This window comes from Schistocerca gregaria, chromosome 3 (assembly GCF_023897955.1).
Source record: "Schistocerca gregaria isolate iqSchGreg1 chromosome 3, iqSchGreg1.2, whole genome shotgun sequence".
NCBI classification, from domain to species: domain Eukaryota; kingdom Metazoa; phylum Arthropoda; class Insecta; order Orthoptera; family Acrididae; genus Schistocerca; species Schistocerca gregaria.
The window spans coordinates 363,792,302-363,814,118 of NC_064922.1; the positions used below are offsets into that span (position 1 = coordinate 363,792,302).

Consider the following 21,817-nt stretch of genomic DNA (forward strand, 5'->3'; position numbering starts at 1 on the left):
AATTATAGTCCTAGTTACACAGATGTGACTTTTGTACTATTCAGACTCTCTCATTGAAATGGTTATCTAATTACCGTTCTTATTTATGCACGGTGTAAACATTTTCTTTATCCGGGCATTGTAAAATGTAAATAACTATTTGTTTTCAGATGTTTATTCTCACGTTTGGAAGAACGCTAGTAGCAGAAATACTGTGTCATCGAGAGACCTTCGCATTGTGTAACAATAACAAAGCAAACAGAATAAGAATTAAGAATGAAAAAAATACTTTACTATGGCAGGAATGAGTTCGGCAACAATGGATTAACTTCCTTTGTTGGTAGACGAAATCTGTCAAATTTTTCTGCAAATGCGAATTGTGCAGATACTCAAGATTTTATAACTCCACCCTCAGCATCGTCAACTGACAACTAATGTCACGGATCGACTTGGCGGTTGATACACACACAAGAACTTGACACGCACACACGACAAGTAGTCGACTTTGGTGAGAATGTCGCTCATGTAAAACGGGGCTAAGGCTTTCAAAGGCTTCGCATCACACAATGCCGAGTCCGCCATCTCCTTGCCAAAAACCGCGTGTCCCACCACGCTTTCGGCTACCGGCGGATTACAACTGGACGCGGATGGTCCCGGCGTCCTGCCGGGACACGCACGCGTGTGTGGCGGTGCGTGAGCTACGCCGGTCGTCGACCCGGGGTCGGCAGCCCGCAGCGCAAGGTGCGGGTCGCACAGCCACAGCGCCGGAAGCCGCGCGCAGACAGCGCTGCCTGCAGCCGCGGTGCGTTTGTGTCGGCAATCGGCCGCGCACCGCTAGCTTCCTCCTCCGGGAGTCTCGGTCGTCACTGACAACGCCGCTTGCTCTCACATCTCTGTCTGTTACTCACCTGCCACGACAAACAACACCTTTACTTGCCTATTATTCGATAGCTCCTGTGTACCTCATTTCCTCGATCAAAGGTCCAATCCACTGATAGGCCCTGGGCCATCTCCATGATGCATGTATACAAGATGCCTTATACAAAATCCTGTTTGGTATGATGAATAGAAGCCCAGAGATGTTCTGATGGTGTTTTTCGTGCCATACTCTGGGCTCACTCATTCATGTTGCCGTAAGTATAAATCAGGTTAATGAAAATATCCACGGGCGTACTGCCGGTCTACAGTGTCCAACGGGCACGCCGAGAGAAACTCAAGAATCACATAAATCAGGTTGTTTATTTCGGCATCGTCGGTGAACTAGTGTTGCTACAAACTGGAGGTACTTGAGTTTCCTCTTATGCTTTTCCTACGAGGTGGTACAATTCGTTTTACCTTTACTGAGAGGTCCGTTTTACCGAGTTTGAATCATGATGTTACTATCTTTTTCTAGTCTGAAAGACACTCTAGGATACGTGACATAATTAAAATAAATGAAATTAAGAAGTAAAAAGAGGAAGAGAAATCAGGGCTTCATAAATACTAAATAACAAGGACCTATACGCTTTCGTGGTAACTTTCGTATTATAGGAGTCTACCAACAGAGTTGTATGAGCATCTCAGCAACACTTTCGCACTTACTAAACGAACCTGAGACGAAACTCGCTGCTGTTCTTTGAACATTTTCTATTTACGTTACCAATCCTACCATGCAAGAGACTCAGATGTAGGAGCAATACTTAAATATTGACCGAACCAGGTTTCGCAGAATAAAGCTCAGTCTTCCCCACAATTGATATTGTGTGGTAGTTGCATTTCAAATCGGTCCCGTACACTTACCCTCAGATGGATGTTAATGCTGCCATTGATATTTAGGTAATTATGTAATCACGCAATAATATGTCTTTCTTCATTCTTATGCATATATGTTACCTTTTATGGTGATGGTTCAAATGGCTCTAAGCACTATGGGACTTAACATCTGAGGACATCAGTCCCCTAGACTTAGAACTACTTAAACGTAACTGACCTAAGGACGTCACACATATCCATGCCCAAGGCAGGATTCGAACTTGCGGCCGTAGCAACAGCGCGATTCCGGACTGAAGCGCCGAGAACCTTTCGGCCACAACGGCTGGACTTTATGGTGAGAGTCAGTTGATAATCCCTAAACCAAGTATCGATACTCTGCCGGCCTTCCTACCTTTCACTGCACTTTTTTACCGTTGATACTTCTCCAGATGCAATAGCATCAACCGGGCACAGCCTCATGGAGTTATCCACCAATAATATTACTTTTTTGAACTTGCGATTGTCATGCGTCTACTTCCGACTTCATCCTGAGTAGTTATTTATTTGGAATACTAAGACATTGGTAGTTCCCATGATTGCGAATGTCTCAAATTTTCAAACAATAGTATGTTTGCTGTGGGATAAATGTGAGATTACATGAAGCTTCTTGTTTATAAGATGTAACGTATATCTTTAGTTGCGTTTCAACGTTGACAGGTGGTGGCAGTATGCAGAAAACGGACGTGTTGTAATACAGCTCTCATGTGAATCATTAACCCGCAGCAGGGGTATCTTAGCCGATTCCACAAAGGCAGCAGCTGCCAGTCCCGAGCAAATTGTCCTCTAGAACTTAAAGGCTGCCTTTGTTAACATGTTTAAAGGTGGATGCTGTCCGATGTCGCGCAGGTTGTCAATAGGCGGAACATGTGTAAGGTAGCGACAGGTTACTCGGAGCAAGCTGACCGCAAGACGAGTCTGAGAGGACGACCAATCACTCGTACGTGGCAGGGGGTACAGGCTCCATGATTACTTCGCCAGTGACTCACTCCGCAGCGAGGAAAAACTCGTTCGGCGGCTTCCGCCAGCAGCTTCTGCAGCCGCTGTGCCGCTTCGCGGCCTGTGTACCAGTGTAGGGCGCAGAGAAGGTTCACCTTTTGCAATGCATCAGCGCTGATTTACCATTTACCAGTCTACGCTGCTCTGCAAAACATAAGGACGAGTTACGTAACGTAATGAAACTTATTTATTACTCGTTGGAATTGAATGACAGTGCGAGAGCATGTTGCGAGAGGATTCCCAAGCGTGCACAGAAAGCCGGACGTCACAGCTCGTGAGATCAGCGTAGCTGTAGTGCCAAAAAGTCTGGCCCCGCAACACGAGGCAGTTGAAGGAACAGGAAAAGGCATGTTGCGTCAATCAGCGAGCAGTCACGATGCACTGTAATGCTGTTCTTCAGTACAGTATGGTTCAGAGACAACATTTAGATGACGTCACATGGGGAAGAATTTTCGGAAAACGGAAAGAAGGACGAAGTGTGACGAATGCACTCACGAATTTGGTATTGCTCACAGTATTGTTTCACGTCCATGGAGAGCGTTCCGAACTACAGGTACTGCTGTCCGAAGGAGATGTGGTGATCGACCACGGTCAACTGCAGCATCAGATAACCGTTGCATTGTGCAGCCGGTAAGAAGGGACACACGTCAAACATTGGGTACAATTACATTACTGGCCATTAAAATTGCTACACCAAGAAGAAATGCAGATGATACACGGGTACTCATTGGACAAATATATTATACTAGAACTGACATGTGATTACATTTTCACGCAATTTGGGTGCATAGATCCTGAGAAATCAGTACCCATAACAACCACCTCTGGCTATAATAACGGCCTTGATACGCCTGGGCATTGAGCCAAACAAAGCTTGGATGGCGTGTACCAGGTACAGCTGCCCATGTAGCTTCAACACGATACCACAGTTCATCAGGAGTAGTGATTGGCGTAGTGTGACGAGCCAGTTACTCGGGCGCCAATGACCATACGTTTTCAGTTGGTGAGAGATCTGGCGAATGTGCTGGTCAGGGCAGCAGTCGAACACTTTCTGTATCCAGAAAGGCCCGTACAGGACCTGCAACATGCGGTCGTGCATTATCCTGCTGAAATGTAGGGTTTCGCAGTGATCAAATGAAGAGTAGAGCCACGGGTCGTAACACATCTGAAATGTAACGTCCACTGTTCAAAGTGCCGTCAATGCGAACAAGAGGTGACCGAGACGTGTAACCAATGGCACCCCATACCATCACACAGGGTGATACGCCAGTATGGCGATGACGAATACACGCTTCCAATGTGCGTTCACCGCGATGTCGCCAGACACGGATGCGACCATCATTCGTGCACCCAGGTTCGTCGTTAAGTACACCGTCGCAGGCGCTCCTGTCTGAGATGCAGCGTCAAGGGAAACCGCAGTCGTGGTCTCCGAGCTGATAGTCCATGCTGCTGCAAACGTCGTCGAACTGTTCGTGCAGATGGTTGTTGTCTTGCAAACGTCCCCATCTGTTGACTCAGGGATCGAGACGTGGCTGCACGATCCGTTACAGCCATGCAGATAAGATGCCTGTCATCTCGACTGCTAGTCATACGAGGCCGTTGGGATTCAGCACGGAGTTCCGTATTACCCCCCTGAACCCACCGATTCCATATTCTGTTAAGTCATCGGATCTCGACCAACGCGAGCAGCAATTTCGCGATATGATAAACCGCAATCGCGATAGGCTACAATCCGACAGTTATCAAAGTCGGAAACGTGATTGTACGCATTTCTCCTGCTTACACGAGGCATCACATCAACGTTTCACCAAGCAACGCCCGTCAACTGGTGTTTGTGTATGAGAATTCGGTTGGAAACTTTCCTTCATGTCAGCCAGCACTTTGTAGCTGTCGCCACCGGCGCCAACCTTGTGTGAATGCTCTGAAAAGCTCACCATTTGCATATCAGAGCATCTTCTTCCTGTCGGTTAAATTTCACGACTGTAGCACGTCATCTTCGTGGTGTAGCAATTTTAATGGGCAGTAGTGAAAAATAAAATTTAACAGGGCTGCGAGGCACGCAATCTCACGTTCAATAGTGGCACGGCGACTGCATGGGGCTGGTATTTTTGCCAGGAGACCAGCACGTTGTGCTTCGTCGACACCCTGATATCAGCGGCACCGTTTGTGCCAAGATCATTGGGACTGGACTAACTAGGAGCGGGATCACGTGCTATTCTGATGAGAGCGGATTCACTGTGAGTAGTGATTCCTGACGTATGCTCATACTGTAAGAGGTGTGAACACGTAACACTAGCAGGAACATTGTCGAACATTATGGTTGCGGAGCTCCAGGTGCTATGCTATGTTTCATGATCTTACTGACCTCCCAATCTTTGAACACGCTACACTCACCGGCCAATGTTATGGTGACATTGTAGCCCTTCCATATGTGCACATTTTCAGGGGAGCACTCTGCTGTGACTTCACTTCAATTTATGGATGAGAAGGCGCAACCACGTCGAACAGTGCACGTGGAGCAGCTTTCAGGACGAGACGATATTCGCCGAATGGACTGACCTGCCCGTTCCACGTGTGGTATGCGTTGGGAAGATGTACTGCAGCACGTCCAGTGCACCAACGACCATCCTGCGCTGGTGAAGGATTGCAGTGTCCTACCATAAGAATGCCGTATCACCCTCGTGGCCAGCATGGGAGCACGTTGGAGAGCATGTATTGGTGACTGCACCCTTTTAAGAACCATGTTCCACATTTTGCAGTGTCCAGGAGAAAATCACAAACGGCGGTTAAAAAAAAAAAAAAAAAAAAAAAGGTAATGTGACTAGGGCCTCCCGTCGGGTAGACCGTTCGCCGGGTGCAAGTGTTTCGATTTGTCGCCGCTTCGGTGACTTAAGCGTCGATGGGGATGAAATGATGATGATTAGGACAACACAACACCCAGTCCCTAGCGGAGTAGATCTCCGACATAGCCCGGAATCGAAGCCGGGCCCTTAGGATTGACATTCTGTCGCGCTGATCACATTTTTTTCTTTTTTTCCATTTTTTTCGATGTAGTTCGTTGCATTTGGTCGGGGCAGACGTCACAAGACATCCGTTCAAGTTGATCGTTGATTGATAATATTCTTCTCGGGTATGCAGCCGGATCATAACGTCTTCATGACACAATATTATGATCCGGCTGCATACCCGAGAAGAATATTATCAATTATTACGCCGGGAAAGCCTTTGATCGTTGATTCCTTGACCCAGTTTTCTTCATTACAGAGAGCACGCCCCTCTGACCGAACATGCTGAGCTACTATGCCGGCCCCACTCAGCTACCGGGGACGGACACAAATCGCGGTGATTTTAGTGTAACCATTGTCTTTGAATAAAAGTGTAATTTCTGTTCGTCTCATTATTTCCATCTGAACTATAGTGTAGCAGTCCTTTCTACGCATGGTCCAAATTTCATCGAGCTATCTTACTTGGCAGTATACATCACACGAAACTGACTTTCCTCGTTAAGTTTTACGCACCAGTTATAAGGAGAGTATCATAACTCCCCATTTCATTGAAAACAATATAGTCAACTTAGCGCTATTCCTTGCATTGTGTAAGCACTCAGACATCGATAGTAACAATCTGAGGGCGGAACATGGCAGCGGGATTCTAAGCGTTGTTGTGAGACGAGGTAGGTCTGCGAGAGTGGACGTAGTACTGTCGGTCAAGAGCTCTGAGACAGAAGAGTGTCACGCTGTCCTCGCGTCGCTTATGGCAGATCTTACCACACTCAAGGCCTAATTTCATTTAGATGGTTTAACTACGCTTGAAGATGGAATTCAAGGTAAAATTGGCAAGCATAGCGCAAAAGCAATTGCAGAGTTAGGCTTGTGATTGATAATCCGAATTTGCAATAATGCCATGTGTTGCTTGTCAGTGAAAGAAGCCTTCTTATCCTCCAAATAATAATAATTATTCTCCGCATCGAATTAATAAATATGCTTTGTTTATTATATATTAATGTAATTTTGAAATTTAAATAATTTGTTAATCTGGCACCCAGCCATTATTGATCCCTATGACATTGTAATTATCATTGTCTTTTATTGGTCATGATGATTCTGACGTTTTTAAATAGACTTAATTTATGAAATCCCTTCTCACAAGTTATTTAGTAGTTAATAGGACCCAAGCAAACTCCTTTTTGCTAAATTCATTCTTAGTAACAACAATCTTTAGCCACTGCTGCTGCATGCTGCTGCGCATTGCTGTAAACCGCATGGAAGAAGGCAGCTATCTACACTCCTGGAAATTGAAATAAGAACACCGTGAATTCATTGTCCCAGGAAGGGGAAACTTTATTGACACATTCCTGGGGTCAGATACATCACATGATTACACTGACAGAACCACAGGCACATAGACACAGGCAACAGAGCATGCACAATGTCGGCACTAGTACAGTGTATATCCACCTTTCGCAGCAATGCAGGCTGCTATTCTCCCCATGGAGACGATCGTAGAGATGCTGGATGTAGTCCTGTGTAACAGCTTGCCATGCCATTTCCACCTGGCGCCTCAGTTGGACCAGCGTTCGTGCTTGACGTGCAGACCGCGTGAGACGACGCTTCATCCAGTCCCAAACATGCTCAATGGGGGACAGATCCGGAGATCTTGGTGGCCAGGGTAGTTGACTTACACCTTCTAGAGCACGTTGGGTGGCACGGGATACATGCGGACGTGCATTGTCCTGTTGGAACAGCAAGTTCCCTTGCCGGTCTAGGAATGGTAGAACGATGGGTTCGATGACGGTTTGGATGTACCGTGCACTATTCAGTGTCCCCTCGACGATCACCAGAGGTGTACGGCCAGTGTCGGAGATCGCTCCCCACACCATGATGCCGGGTGTTGGCCCTGTGTGCCTCGGTCGTATGCAGTCCTGATTGTGGCGCTCACCTGCACGGCGCCAAACACGCATACGACCATCATTGGCACCAAGGCAGAAGCGACTCTCATCGCTGAAGACGACACGTCTACATTCGTCCCTCCATTTACTACTGTCGCGACACCACTGGAGGCGGGCTGCACGATGTTGGGGCGTGAGCGGGAGACGGCCTAACGGTGTGCGGGACCGTAGCCCAGCTTCATGGAGACGGTTGCGAATGGTCCTCGCCGATACCCCAGGAGCAACAGTGTCCCTAATTTGCTGGGAAGTGGCGGTGCGATCCCCTACGGCACTGCGTAGGATCCTACAGTCTTGGCGTGCATCCGTGCGTCGCTGCGGTCCGGTCCCAGGTCGACGGGCACGTGCATCTTCCGCCGACCACTGGAAAAACATCGATGTACTGTGGAGACCTCACGCCCCACGTGTTGAGCAATTCGGCGGTACTTCCACCCGGCCTCCCGCATGCCCACTATACGCCCTCGCTCAAAGTCCGTCAACTGCACATACGGTTCACGTCCACGCTGTCGCGGCATGCTACCAGTGTTAAAGACTGCGATGGAGTTCCGTATGCCACGGCAAACTGGCTGACACTGACGGCGGCGGTGCACAAATGCTGCGCAGCTAGCGCCATTCGACGGCCAACACCACGGTTCCTGGTGTGTCCGCTGTGCCGTGCGTGTGATCATTGCTTGTACAGCCCTCTCGCAGTGTCCGGAGCAAGTATGGTGGGTCTGACACACCGGTGTCAATGTGTTCTTTTTTCCATTTCCAGGAGTGTATAAAGGTGAGTGAAAAACTTAGGGCCACAGCAAAGCCACTGACACAGCACAACATATCATGTACTCTAATCCAGTAAATTACACTGTACAAGACAGATTCTGTATCACTTGTAAATTCCTGTTCAAAAACGCAGTCAGATAGCTTAGGTATTCATTGTCACAGGTTCATTTATTCCTGTAGCTTTTCATATTCAAATACACAGATAGCTTATCCAAATGTTACTTTTAAGTTTTTTTATGTAACAGTCTGTAGAGGGCTTAAATGACACCCACACAGTTTTATGCAGGTTAGAGTCCGTTTACTGATAGCTGAGGTTGCTTATCGAGTCCATTTTCACTGAAGAGCATAGGTATATTGGTTGTAGCTAGGTTACGTATTGTTTGCATCTACGTTACACTGTGTATAAGACGAACTTTTAAATTGTGTAATGTATTTGCCTTAAAATTTTAACGGAATGCCAGTTTATGTAGGCAGATAAGAATTTTATTCGCCTACAAAATCGTTTTAAGTTCCCGTGCCACAGCATTACTGATCACATTTAATTTTAATTACTGTTGTGTGGAGGGTTTTCTTACGCTGGAGCTTAAAGCCCCATCTAGAGCCAGAATCGGCCATGGGACAGGATTCATCTGACCTCTGACTTCCCTACAGAAAATACCCCAAATATTTATTACTGTTTAGAAGACTGCGAGGGGTCTGTAAAACAACAACTTCGATAAAAGAAACTGATTTTGCTATTTTGTTAAAGATTACAGGCCACTTCAGGACATATTTTATTGACAATGTTCATAGAGTACATCTGATCGATTTCGGAATATACAATCCATCATCGTAACCATGTACAAGGGAAAAAAGTATTCCCGGTTTTTAACAAAAAGGAACAATACCAAAACGCTAACACAAATAGAAATTATAAATGTACAGTTACAATTAGGACATAAAACCAATCAGGGGAAAGTAAAAAATGTGAGAAAAACAGACTGGATAAATTTCAATGCCGGTCACTGATGCGTATTAAACACAGTGCCTACAACAAAATTCTGTGACATCCACACTGTACAGCACATCACTCGAATTGAAATATTTTTTATTTTTTTGTTAACAATTTAGGGCAATCACCTGAGTTTTATTTCTTACTAGATATGAAACGAGCCATTGGTGAGCTATCACCCTAATTCCACAATTCCAACTAATCAAAATAATAGCATGGTCTACACGATCAAATAGATTTATTAAATTAAAGGCGACATATACTGTCCTCAAAATTCCCGTTATCCCTGTAAGTGTCTCGCGTGCAGACCAATGAATTGCATTTTCTGTTTTTGACTATGAATTCGTGTCTTCATAGACCCAAAAAGCTACAATTATTTTCACTCTTCCCAAATACGGCAGTATTGATTATGGATGTTTTGTTCTCCCGCTTATTTCGACAGCTTTTTGTTAGTTTTACTGAAGCTTGTTACTACGGTGCATCGATTCAGTGCATTACAGCTATGTCAAGACATTTTATAGATACACATGCGCAATCATGATTTTGACAGTTGTGATTTGTATTGATTACTGTGTAGATTATTTCTTTGTGTCCTCATTATTATTCAAACCAGAATATGGCTAAGAGTAAGCAAGTCCTGTCTCTACAAATATACGGGGCTTACTCAGTCTTCTATGACGTGCGCTTAGCTTTGTCAAAACATTCCTTCTTGGAGAGGACAAGTGCTGACTAGTAGCAAATCACTTTTTCCAGCTACGGAGACGAGTATATCAGCTGGAATAGTGTGTCATTCAGTGCCGTATCGGAAGAACGTCTGCCGTGATGGTGCAGTTCACCCTAGGTATACGGGTGCGAGTACTCTCAACAATGCAACGATCTTTACATAAGAAACTTTGTAAAGTTCGAAGACGTCTCCTTCCTTCCACTTCAATAACTGTATCCCAATAAGGTAATGAAGAGTCTACACGTTAAAAAAAATTTCTAGCCACAATACCTACTATATCTTCCACTGAACGTTTCAAAAATTTTAGCAGTTGACGAGTAGTGCATGCGGTTTTCACCGAACTGTGAGGTCACTGTCGAGGCTAGGGACAGTGTTACACGCTATCTGTTGATGATGACTTTTTTTTTTTTGTCTTTTGCACTTATCCAGCGAATGTGGTTTCTCTCGGATACATTCAAAACCTGGCTAGTTAGATTTTACGATGAGAATAAACTGTCACAACACGTGTCCTTGATACTGCTTTTGGGCACGTTCTATTGTTTTATTGCTATGATATTTAATCATTTCTTTAAATTAGACAATAAGAGACTCAATTTCATTTTTTCTAGTTATTCCTTCATGGAATAGGAAGTTCCACAAAAAAAATGCAATTGACTCCATTAAAAGCTGCAAACTATCACCTTCGAAGTCACGTTCTTCTCAGCCGTCTTCAAAGAGCTTTGCAGCACCAGCCCGATGCCTTTTGTGGACTGAGGTTGAGCTGACCGACAACGAGGACCGCGAAATCGCTTCTTCTGGTGCAGGCTCTTTCTTAAACTCCAATGATCTACATGGTAGCTTCCCAGTTACCTCGTTATTTTATCTCAAATGAATCAGAAAGTACTAAAGTATCTACTGGGCGCGCATTGCCGATTTCCCACGAGTTTGGACGTAATTTTGTTGAAAAGCTAAGCAAAAATAAATAAGACTAAATTGTTTGAACGTATACTCACAGTTAGTTGACAGTCTGAGGAATGTCTTCAGCTTTGTTACGTAGTCAGTCATTCGCTTCCTGCAACAGAACAAGAAACAAAGTCGTTAGCGTTGCGAGTAACAGAAAACGGAAACAGTGCCATGTTCATCTAAATATTCATCTGAAATAAACACAGGAAAAATTCCGTGTGAATCCGTACTGAAAGCGAAGTATGATCAGCCCAATCTGCTCCTTAGCATAATAGAACAAGTCATTTCTTATTAATTCTTTTAGTTCAACTAACAGATTCCGTCGCTCAGTGGATAAGTGTCATAGTACAAATTCAAAAGTCCGGGGTTCAAATCTCCTTTGATCCCACGATTTAGTCGGTCATCTCAAACTGACTCGTTCCACATAATTTCGATAAAAAAAATTTCAAATGATCTATGGACATGTAACTATCTTCTTTGACCTCTGGCCTTGTTTTCTCGGTATAAAGAATTCCAAACTGCACCATGGTTAATTGTTCATATTTAACACTGTGTCCTCCCTGTAATAGGCTGAGTACGCATATCAAAGGTAGGAGGAGTCAAGTGCATAACATCTCCTAGCAAACCATATCTAATAAAGCACAGCAGTGTTCAATCCAACCTATGGGCTGCGGACAGCTGTATTTTACTAGGACCAAAGATTTGGCTGAGGAGACTCAATCACTTCTGCAGTGTTATCCAGTAGAATGCAGTCCAGAGACACACATGACTTACTTGAGTTGTAATCTCAGCGCAGTTCGTTGTGACTCCTTGGGGGAAAGTTGAACTACTCAAAAAATCATATTCTATGTTTACAATATAGACATGTCACAAATGGAATCAGTAAACGCATACATATATCTGTGAGTAACAGTTTATGGGGTTGCAAAATTGACTGCTCACACACGTTCAGTCGTAGGTGATGTAAGAATCAGACATAAACTCATTGGCAGAATAATGGGAAAATGGAGTCATTCTACAAAGGAGAGTGCTTATGAACCACCGACCGATGTGGCGCAGTGGTCTGTATACTGGACTCGCATTCGGGACGACGAGGGTTTAAATCCCCGTCCGGTCAACAAGAGTTAAGTTTTCCTTGATTTCCTGAAATCGCTCCATGCAAGTGCCGGGATTGTTCCTTCGATAACAGCACGGCCTACTCAACCATTTCGTAATTCGAGCTTGTGCTCCGTCTCCAATGACCGCGCTGTTGTCGCGGCGTTAAACTCTTTATTTTCCTTCCTTCTTGCTTATAAATTGTAAGGTGTCAGGCAAATCCAACACCTTCCATGAAAACCCTGACATGATAAGCAAATGCAGTGGTATGTCATATAGCTCCGAATAAATCGTGACATTAAATTAACCAAAGTAATACGAGTAACGAGTGAGCAAATGGAATACCACAGACTAACAAAAGAATGCCTAAATGCATGTCGTACCTCCCCACCGTGAGGCAGACGCAGTTCCGAGGGGAGAAACGAGAACAGAAGCCGAGAGCAGAACCGTATTAAGCTAGAAGGCCCTACGATAAGGGACGGACTGGACACACACGTCGTCAGCTAACCACTACGGCTCACCACCCGCACGTTTTAGCGTGAGACTTTTTCGCGTCTCAGGTGCGTCAAGGACCACCCCCCAGCCCATGTTAAAAGATAGAGCCCTCCAGAAGAACAGTATAGATCTTACGATAACGCTAAAAGGACCACACCAGCTGCAGGTTTTAGCGTGAGACTTTTTAGTGTCTCTACTACGTTGCAAACTTTAAAAACATTGCCCCACCACGAAAAGTATAACGTGTCTCATTGGATAGACAGAATTTTTGTAGGCGGAGCTTAAGGTTAACATTGAGACCCTGATTGGTCAGATGAAAACACAGCCAGATAGCTTTTTTAAATCTACTTCGGTAAATTGTAGTAAGGAGAAGTTAGGAGAGTTAGTTCCGAGACGGCGAGCTGGATGGCTGGTGCGCCGGCCGCTGTCGCCCTGACGCTGCCTAAACACCGACAAGGTAATGAACGCACGCGATGCCGCATTTTTGGGCGCATAAGGCTTCGCTCAGAACTGCAGAAGTCTCATCTGCTACACCCCTTTTTTGCGTAATACTAGCGTCGATCGTTAATTAAAACTCATGGTGTTCACATTTGCCACTTGAAGAAAAGATCTGAAACGCGATGATTTTTCTTTTATATAGTTATTGAGAAGCCACATCAGCCACTGTAATTTACGACAGGTTAAATAAGTAATTAAAGATAATTGAGGGTCACTGTAGACCATTTTGATAGTTTTCTCTTTTGTAAAACTTAATTTAAACCTAGATTATAGATGTGATATGGCATAGGTCATCCTTCGATCGATTGTAGAACTTGGAAACCCATTCAGGGAATATTCGTTCACATTTTTGTTGAACGCAGTTGGTTTTTACCATCCTGTATTAAAACATCTCCTTTTATCAATAGTGCAATTTATAAACAATGTTTTGTGAGTAGAATAAAATTTCCAATGGTAAACTTAACTGCTTTTTCGACGTTATTTTACCATCTAACTAAAAATAGGAAAGCCGTGAACCCCTTCCACTAAATTTAGTTAGTATTAAGATTCTTTTACAGGGAGTGCAGTGGAGCTGACGCTGAGATCATTGAGTATTTGGTTATATCATCGCTACTTTCACTGAACGCTTCTGAACTCTATATGTCATGTGTGGTCTGGCGTCTCCTTACCAGCAACAGGTCCAAGGTTCAAACTAGTTAATTCCCTAAAAAACACGCTCAGAGTGTCGTTGCGCGAAAGTGGTAGGGAGACACAATATAGAACAAACAGACACCACCATGAATGTTTAGAAAATCATTTGTAGGCCTGCGTCCCATCTACATGTATACTAATAATAAAATTGTAAAACCGTCGTCTTGCCTGAAGACGCTAAGCGCCAAAAGCACCAGGCGAATTGTCATGGGGTTTTCACAGGTAACTCGAGCATAGTTTGGGGCAACATACAGGACTTATTTCATAAAAATCTAAACGGCGAAAAAACATCGTAATTTAATATATGAGAAAAAGTACCACCACAGTTGTATCTCGAGAATGACTTTAATGCTTACACATCTAATTTTGGTGAGACAATAAAGACATTCTCAAGATATCATTCTCAAGATACAGCTGTAGAGGTATTTTTTCTTATATATATTTTCAGCTAAAGTCCCTTGTCCATGCGGTAGGATGGTAATCAATAAATCGTAATTTAATGTTTTATCTAAAATTGTCTGCTCAGCGAAGTAGTTCGGATGTTGACCTCAGTCACACGATTAACACAGCGCAGTACACTGAAGAACCAGCAGATGGCGCTGCTATTTTTTTTTAGTGCGCCAAGGAAGCGATAGATGGCGCAACTAGTTTTTTACACTCAGTGATAGATATATTTTGGGAACTTTACGTCAGCGACAAATTAAGTGCCGCAACCTTATCTTTACTGATAAAGTCTAACAGAAAATTTAGTTGGCTTGGGATACGTATTTACTTATTTTATTTTGTGAATTGAAAGTTTAACTACACTGATTTGCTTCTTTCAATGGGTTTTATTCATATTTGACTTCTTTCTTAGCCACGGGTCTGTTTTGCATCAGTGAATGAAATATTTTAGAAATTTACTTCAGTGACAGAATAAAGTGCCACATTTTTTTATTTATGAATATAAACTAACACAGCTTGGCTAGGAGAAACGGATTATCTGATTTCTCTAGGTACATCAAAAACTTGACGACATTGCTTTGCTCCCATCGAGTGGTTTTATTGACAGTTAAGAAGAAAAAAGCAAATTTATGGAGTTTGCTTTGTGATTTGGATGCCAAATCATTACATATTTATTTCGTTTTGTTTACGAATAAATACGCCTAGAGAACGGTCGAGTATCTCTGAATAAACCAGAACGGCTGAAAGGCTGTGGGCTATGTTGCCTTAATTCCCAGTGCGCCCATGTTATGCCGTGACCATAAACAAAGCACAAGGCCGGACGCTACGTGCTGCGGGCGTGGACCTGGTGTTAGTTGCTTCTCGCATGGCAAGTTCTACGTGACTGTCCCTTGTTAGTGAAGCAAACAGGCTCTTGGTTCATGTCCCAAAGGATACTACTTCAATTATTGTATACAAAGAACGCTTTTAAGTCGAACACAAATTTCATCCTTCCGCAGTCTTGGACACAGCTAGAAATAAATACCTGGAAATGCTGCGTTTTTCAGCTAGTTTTATAATATCGCCCAAGGTTGTTGGACCCATAGAAAATATGATTAATGCTCACAAGAGGGAAAAAATGACCTTTATAACGCATTATTAAAGGTGTCTGACCCAGAAGGGACTACAATGCAACAGAAATAAAAATTTTTGATCATTCGCCCAATACCATTAAATGAAAACAAGTGTTAAATCTAACCTAAAAACAATTCCCCTGGACAATTTGTATTCAAAAGTTCTTAGCCTATAAAAAAAATAAAAACTTGGCTTTAATGTTAATTAAAATAAACTAAGGCCCAACAGTACCGTCCGGCCGCCGTGTCATCCTGTCATGTGGTCAGCACACCGCTCTCCCGACCGTTGTCAGTTTTCGTGACCGGAGCCGTTACTCATCGGTCAAGTAGCTCCTCAGTTTGCCTCACAAGGGCTGAGTGCCAACAGCTCTCGGCAGACCGGACGGTCACCCATCCAAGTGCTAGCCCAGCCCGACAGCGTTTAACTTCGGTGATCTGACGGGAACCGCTGTTACCACTGCGGCAAGGCTATTGCCTATTATTGCTAACACTGATCATGTATAACGAATACCTGTAAACTGAGTCGTTCCACATCATTTCAACAAAAAAGTCGTTCAAATGATCCATGGAACATGTAGCTAACTAACTGATTTTGTGACACTCAAGTGAGAGCGACAGGGAAATGCTGAAGGATCTGAAATGATAGGTACTTGAAGATGGACTCCAAATACCTCATGAAAACCTACTTGCATTCAACAGTCAGTATTGAGAGAGATTCTTAAGCCTCATTACAGCAAACAGAGAAGCATTTAAACAGTCGTTCTTGGCATGATCCGTAAGAGACTGGAACGAGAAGAAACCCTGACTTGTGGGACCATACTAAGTACTCTCTGACATGCACTTCACAGTTGTTTGCTGAGTTTATGTAGATGTAGATGACAAGACAACAAGAGGCTCCGCGTACGGATGGGAAGATTACGTGGATCTTCGGCGCCGTTTGGGTTGCGTAGGGAAGGAGCAAGCGGGCCAGATTGACAGGTCGTTGCCCCCGCGCCTCCGGAGCGACCTGCGCCGGCTGCCGCCAACTGCCGCCTTCCGCAGACTGGAGGCGGCCTCTTGCCGCTTATAGCGCCGTTCGCGGCATATAACGGTGCCTGCGGAAGCGCTGACGTCGATCTCCTGGTGCGTCAGGGGTCGCGAGAGTGCAGCTGCACTCTGTGCATCTCCTGTTGCGCTGCCGCTATGCTGCGGTTCTTCCAGGCGGACGCATCAGGATATGTGCCGTGGTTACAGTTGTAAAACCACCGAAGGCTATCGTAGACTAGATATCTTTCCTAGTAGCTTTGGTCAGTTAAGATCGTACTCCCGTTACCTGTACATAAGGTGTGTTGCTTACCTATCGCCGGCCGATGTAGTCGTGCGATTCTAGGCACTGCAGTCTGGAACCGCGAGACCCCTACGGTCGCAGGTTCGAATCCTGCCTCGGGCACGGATGTGTGTGATGTCCTTAGGTTAGTTAGGTTTAACTAGTTCTAAGTTCTAGGGGACTAATGACCTCAGAAGTTGAGTCCCATTGTGCTCAGAGCCAACCATTTTGAGCTTACCTATCGGGCGTTACCTCGTAACGATTGCTTTCTTTACATATGCGATCAGCGTCTTGATAGCGGAAATAGTCTAGAAACTGAGTGAGGATATATACAGAACCGCATAACCTACGGAATATTTTTGTTTACATAATTGTGGTGCGGGGATTACTTAAAAATAAACAGTATTCATAGTAAATTTGAACAAATCAATGTTTAATCCAGATTTTATTTGAAAATCGTTGATTTGTAATGTGAAGCAGAGGGATGTAGCAGTAAAAATAAAGAAAACAATACAGATTCATTACATAGCGTGAGAAAACTCAATCTCCATGACAAAAAGGTAAAATAAATAAAAACCACAAAACAAAAATATATCTCACATCGCTTCTATACTTCGTTGAACTTGGCTGTCTTTGATTCTGTGGTTGCATACTCAAGTCTTCGACCAGCGAAGTTTGCGGAGCCGTAGAAGATTTTCCTGCCGAAGGTGGCAATAAAATGGTGAAGGTAAAATTACTCGAGGTTTTGGCGACATTCGGGAGTGGATACGGTGTAGCTGGTCTGGACAAGTAAACCTAGATCCAGCGTGAGGAGCTGATGTATCTCTTCCATCTTAATTCGCGGTGCTACTTAACTGTTTAACTTCCGACCACCGAATATTATATTAACTGTGACATTTCAGACCGTGAATGTCTACATTTTAGTTTTTGGATTCTCCTAAATGGGAGGAAAACTAGAATTAGGAGAGAGAAGATGTGTGTTTTCGTGGAAACAGAAGTTTAGTATGAATGATAATTAATTTAGAAGCACATACAAACGATGCCAGGCCGAAACTTGTGAGCGCAAAGAAGGATCGTAGTGGAGGCCGGGTGGCATGAAGACAATAATAATAATGACAATAACATAATAATAATAATAATATGAGGGGGTGTTCGGTAAATAATGCAACACATTTTTTCTCGGCCTGTTCCGGCTGAAGAAATACAGAATTTGTTGCTGCACTTTTGGAATATTCCCGCTTCAGCCCCTAGAGTTTCATGAAGTGCCGATAGGTCACGGCGCTGAACGTAGGCTTCGAAGTGGCGTCTGTAGCGGATTTGTGTGACAAACACAGAGTTGCCATTGCGTTTCTTTCGGCGGAAGACCAGAGTATAGCAGATATTTACAGGCGCTTTCAGAATGTCTGCGGAGGCAGTTAAAGGCACGCTGAGAGGTTAGGCGAGCCGTCTGTTATCATCGCAAAAGGATCTCCCTCGTGGCGGCTGGTCGCTACAGCTGCGACTCTTGCAACGCTGTAACGTGTGGACACTCTCGTTCGAGGAGAGTGACAGATCACAAACAAGCTCTGCTGGACGTTTCTATTGGGGATTGTTTTTCCTCATCCATCCTACAGCCTGGATCTCGCAGCTTTCGACTTCCATCTGTTTGGGCCAGTGAAAGATGCTCTCCGCAGGAAGCAGTACGTACATGATGGCAATGTTATTGAAACAGCAAGATTTTGACTCCGACGATGATCAGTAGAGTGGTACCACGCAGGCATACAGTCACTCCCAGTAAGGTGGTCTAATACCGTCGCATTGGACGGAAAGTATCCTGAATAAAACCAACATGCTTTCTGGAAAAGGGGTTTTATTATTTATTGAACGCCCCTCATAATAGTGATAATAATAACAATTATAATAATAGAGGTTGGTACATTCCAGACTGCAAATCTAAAAGCCCAGGATTCGCTCCTAAAATGGTCCTTCGATTGCTTCTGTCACTTATTTCCTTCGCCCCTGACAATTATATTAAACTAAAGGTCCTCCCATAATTGGCTCGGTGAGTCAGTTCAAAGATCGGAAGAATGAAGGTCATACCACCTGCAACAGGGGTGTGCCTCGTAAAGCACTGTGATTCAAATGGCTGTGAGCTCTATGGGAGTTAACGTCTGAGGTCATCAGTCCCTAGAGCTTAGAACTACTTAAACCTAACTAAACTAAGGACATGACACATATCCATGCCCGAGGCAGGATTCAAACCTGTGACCGTAGCGGTCGCGCGGTTGCAGGCTGAAGCGCCTAGAACCGAAGCACTGTGGTATTTAAACCAACATACAGGGTAACGACAGATTTAATTACTTAAGAAAATAATGATGGTGAAGTGTGACAATCGTAAATAGATCTGTTCGCAGTGTCGTACTTGAGTCCTGCAGGATGGTGTCAGATCCGACCGTTCTACACTCAGCGGCGGTGTGCGAGAGAGAGGGCGAATGAACTTCGCACAGTTTAACGGAAGTCACCGAAGATGACCTTTAGTATTTCGCGAAATGACTCAGCCGCCTGCGCGGCTTTTGTGCCCATGTTGATCTCAGTCGGTTGCGCATAGGCTCCTAAACTGGAGTGAACGCAGGTTCGATGCACTTCCTCTACACCTCACGCTGCTTTGTTATGCAGCTAAATGATTTCCTCAGCCGAGTGGGAGGAGCCGCGCACCTGTTGGATCACAGTGTACGAGTGCTCGCCCACGGCAGGGTGTGTAAGGCCGAGCAGCGTGGGTCGTGTGTGATGTGGAACGGTTGCTGACCACTTAGCATCGTCACGTGGAAGCAGTACTCTATATACACTCTATGCAGCTGCGAGGTTTGGACACTTCACGTGAATTACGAACAATAAACAGGATGAAAGTCTTTAACCCTAGTTTACTAAACCCGTAAAAGTTACGATTGCAGATGGAACAAATTTACGGTTGCCGACGCTCCGGTATTGTCAGCATATAGCGGGAAACAGGACATTTTGTACTTATTTTGTATGTGGCATACCACTGGAGACATTATAATTTTAACCAGTGCATAAACTGCAAATATGACTTCCTTTGAAGAAAATATGGAGCAGTAAAATTTAATGTAACATTTCCTCCCTTCCCTCCTCCCCCCCTTTCAGTGTAGTAAGGCTAATATTCCGTTTTAGTTTGAACGAACCCATCACGGAGATTCAGTGAACTAAAACTGTTATCAAGAATAAGTGCACTAATTGGGATCATGCAACTCGTAATTACAATATCAGCTAAATGCCGTTCACATATACAAATGGAAGCTGCTACACCTGAAAATCGCAGGAATTTTAGATATTATTTGATGATAATGAGGTAAAATTATTTGGGAATATATCGTTACATGACGAGCTGAAGGACCAAAAAGGAAGATAATATTACATTATGTTAGTATCACAAACACGTACTAGCCTATTCATCTTCTATTTCAGCCAGTGCACAAAAAAGAGTCGCTTCGAAAGAAAACAATCATTTTTAAGGTTGTGCACCTCAAGAGATGGAAATGGTACCCTTATAAGATCACTTTGTTGTCCGTCCTTCCGTCTATCTCTTCCACTGGTAAAAATCCTTTTCCTCAGGAACGGGTAGAGACATCAAGTTGAAATTTATGTCGCATATTAACGTCTCCGGTCTCTTGGCGCTGCGGTAGATATAAGATTCTAATTCAAGGCATTTGAAAGATATGACCATTTACGTCACAAATTCTGATATTCGCAAACTCACATATCAAGACCTATAGGGTACTTCCCATTGACCTAGAATCATGAAATTATGCGAGAAGGAAGGTTTCACACAACAACTAAAGGAAAAAAAATCCGCCAATTGTGAATCTGTAATTATATCATACGAAAGAAAATTTTGTTCTTTTTTATATGTCTTTCCGCCCGTCTGTCAAGACTCATTTATCTCAGGAACGGTTCCATGTACCAAGTTCAAATTTGACTCACTAAGGTCTATTGTACCTTAGCGATACAATGGAAGTTGGCTTCTAAGTCAGTGCAAACAAAAGATATGGCCTTTTATGCTATATATTTTGATACTCACAAACTCATTCATTAAAACATATAAGGCACTTCCCGTTACTCTAGCACCATGAAATTTGCCAAGAAGCAAAGTTTCACTGCACAAGTAAAGGAAGAAATAGCGAAAACGGTTAATCTGTAATTATATGATTCGGAAAAATATTCTTTTGTAATTTGTTATCCGACTTCATACTTGACATTAAAACATCATCGAAAGGCTTGGAATCCCTGGGAATAATATGCTACCAGTATACAATGTCGATAATGTTACGATTCTCGTCGTCAGTTGTTACGATGACAGGTGGCCAATGCCAAATATAAACATATATTGCAGGTTTGGCAGTGAAGTCGGTAAGGAGCTGGCTGCATAGTCGGTATCTGCAACGACTGAAATAATTAGTAGTCGTTGGTAAAAAATAATATGTATTGTACTTAACTTATGTTACAGGCTTCTTCATATGCTGCACATATACGTATAATTACAAAGAGATTTCTAGCGAGGCATTACTTATGCCATACTTGACTAAGCGCCTTGTTAGAGGTTGCTTCCTATCAGCTGATGGCTATGCTACATTCCTAGTTGACGTCCCGGGCAAAAGTGGACGAGAGCTCGCTAGATACGTGTCACAAGCCGCGGAGCGGCGCTAGCTGCGCAAGTCGCGACTCGCGGGTACATCGATATCTATTACGAACCGCGGTCGATATCTCCAACCCCTAACAAGTGTGGTATCGAACGTTGATAACACAGATAACAGGAAAAAATAATAGAATAAATGATGACTAACTGAAACCCTCAGCTGCCGACAGGTGTTGTTGATATACCTCGACGTGGACAGCTGAAAATGTGTGCCCCGCCCGCGACTCGAACCCGGGATCTCCCGCTTCCATGGCAGACACTCTATCCATCTGAGCCACCAATGGCACAGATGAATAGCGCGACTGCAGGCACTTATCCGTTGCACGCTTCCCGTGAGACTCACATTCCCAACTGTCC

General features: G+C 44.0%; 1 protein-coding gene and 1 pseudogene across 2 annotated transcripts in view; both read right to left on the minus strand.

The window, feature by feature from the left end:
• LOC126353841 (uncharacterized) overlaps positions 1–21,817 on the minus strand; it is a 290,461-nt gene that overhangs the window by 130,233 nt on the left and 138,411 nt on the right. Inside the window, exon 2 of one of the 2 annotated variants that reach the window (XM_050002985.1) lies at positions 11,181–11,239. The exons of the other annotated variant lie outside the window; for it this stretch is intronic. The gene's annotated coding sequence lies outside the window, so the exon portion shown is untranslated. The remainder of the gene's footprint in view (positions 1–11,180; positions 11,240–21,817) is intronic. 2 annotated transcript variants of the gene reach the window in all.
• On the minus strand, positions 15,823–15,940 carry LOC126357338 (5S ribosomal RNA; annotated as a pseudogene).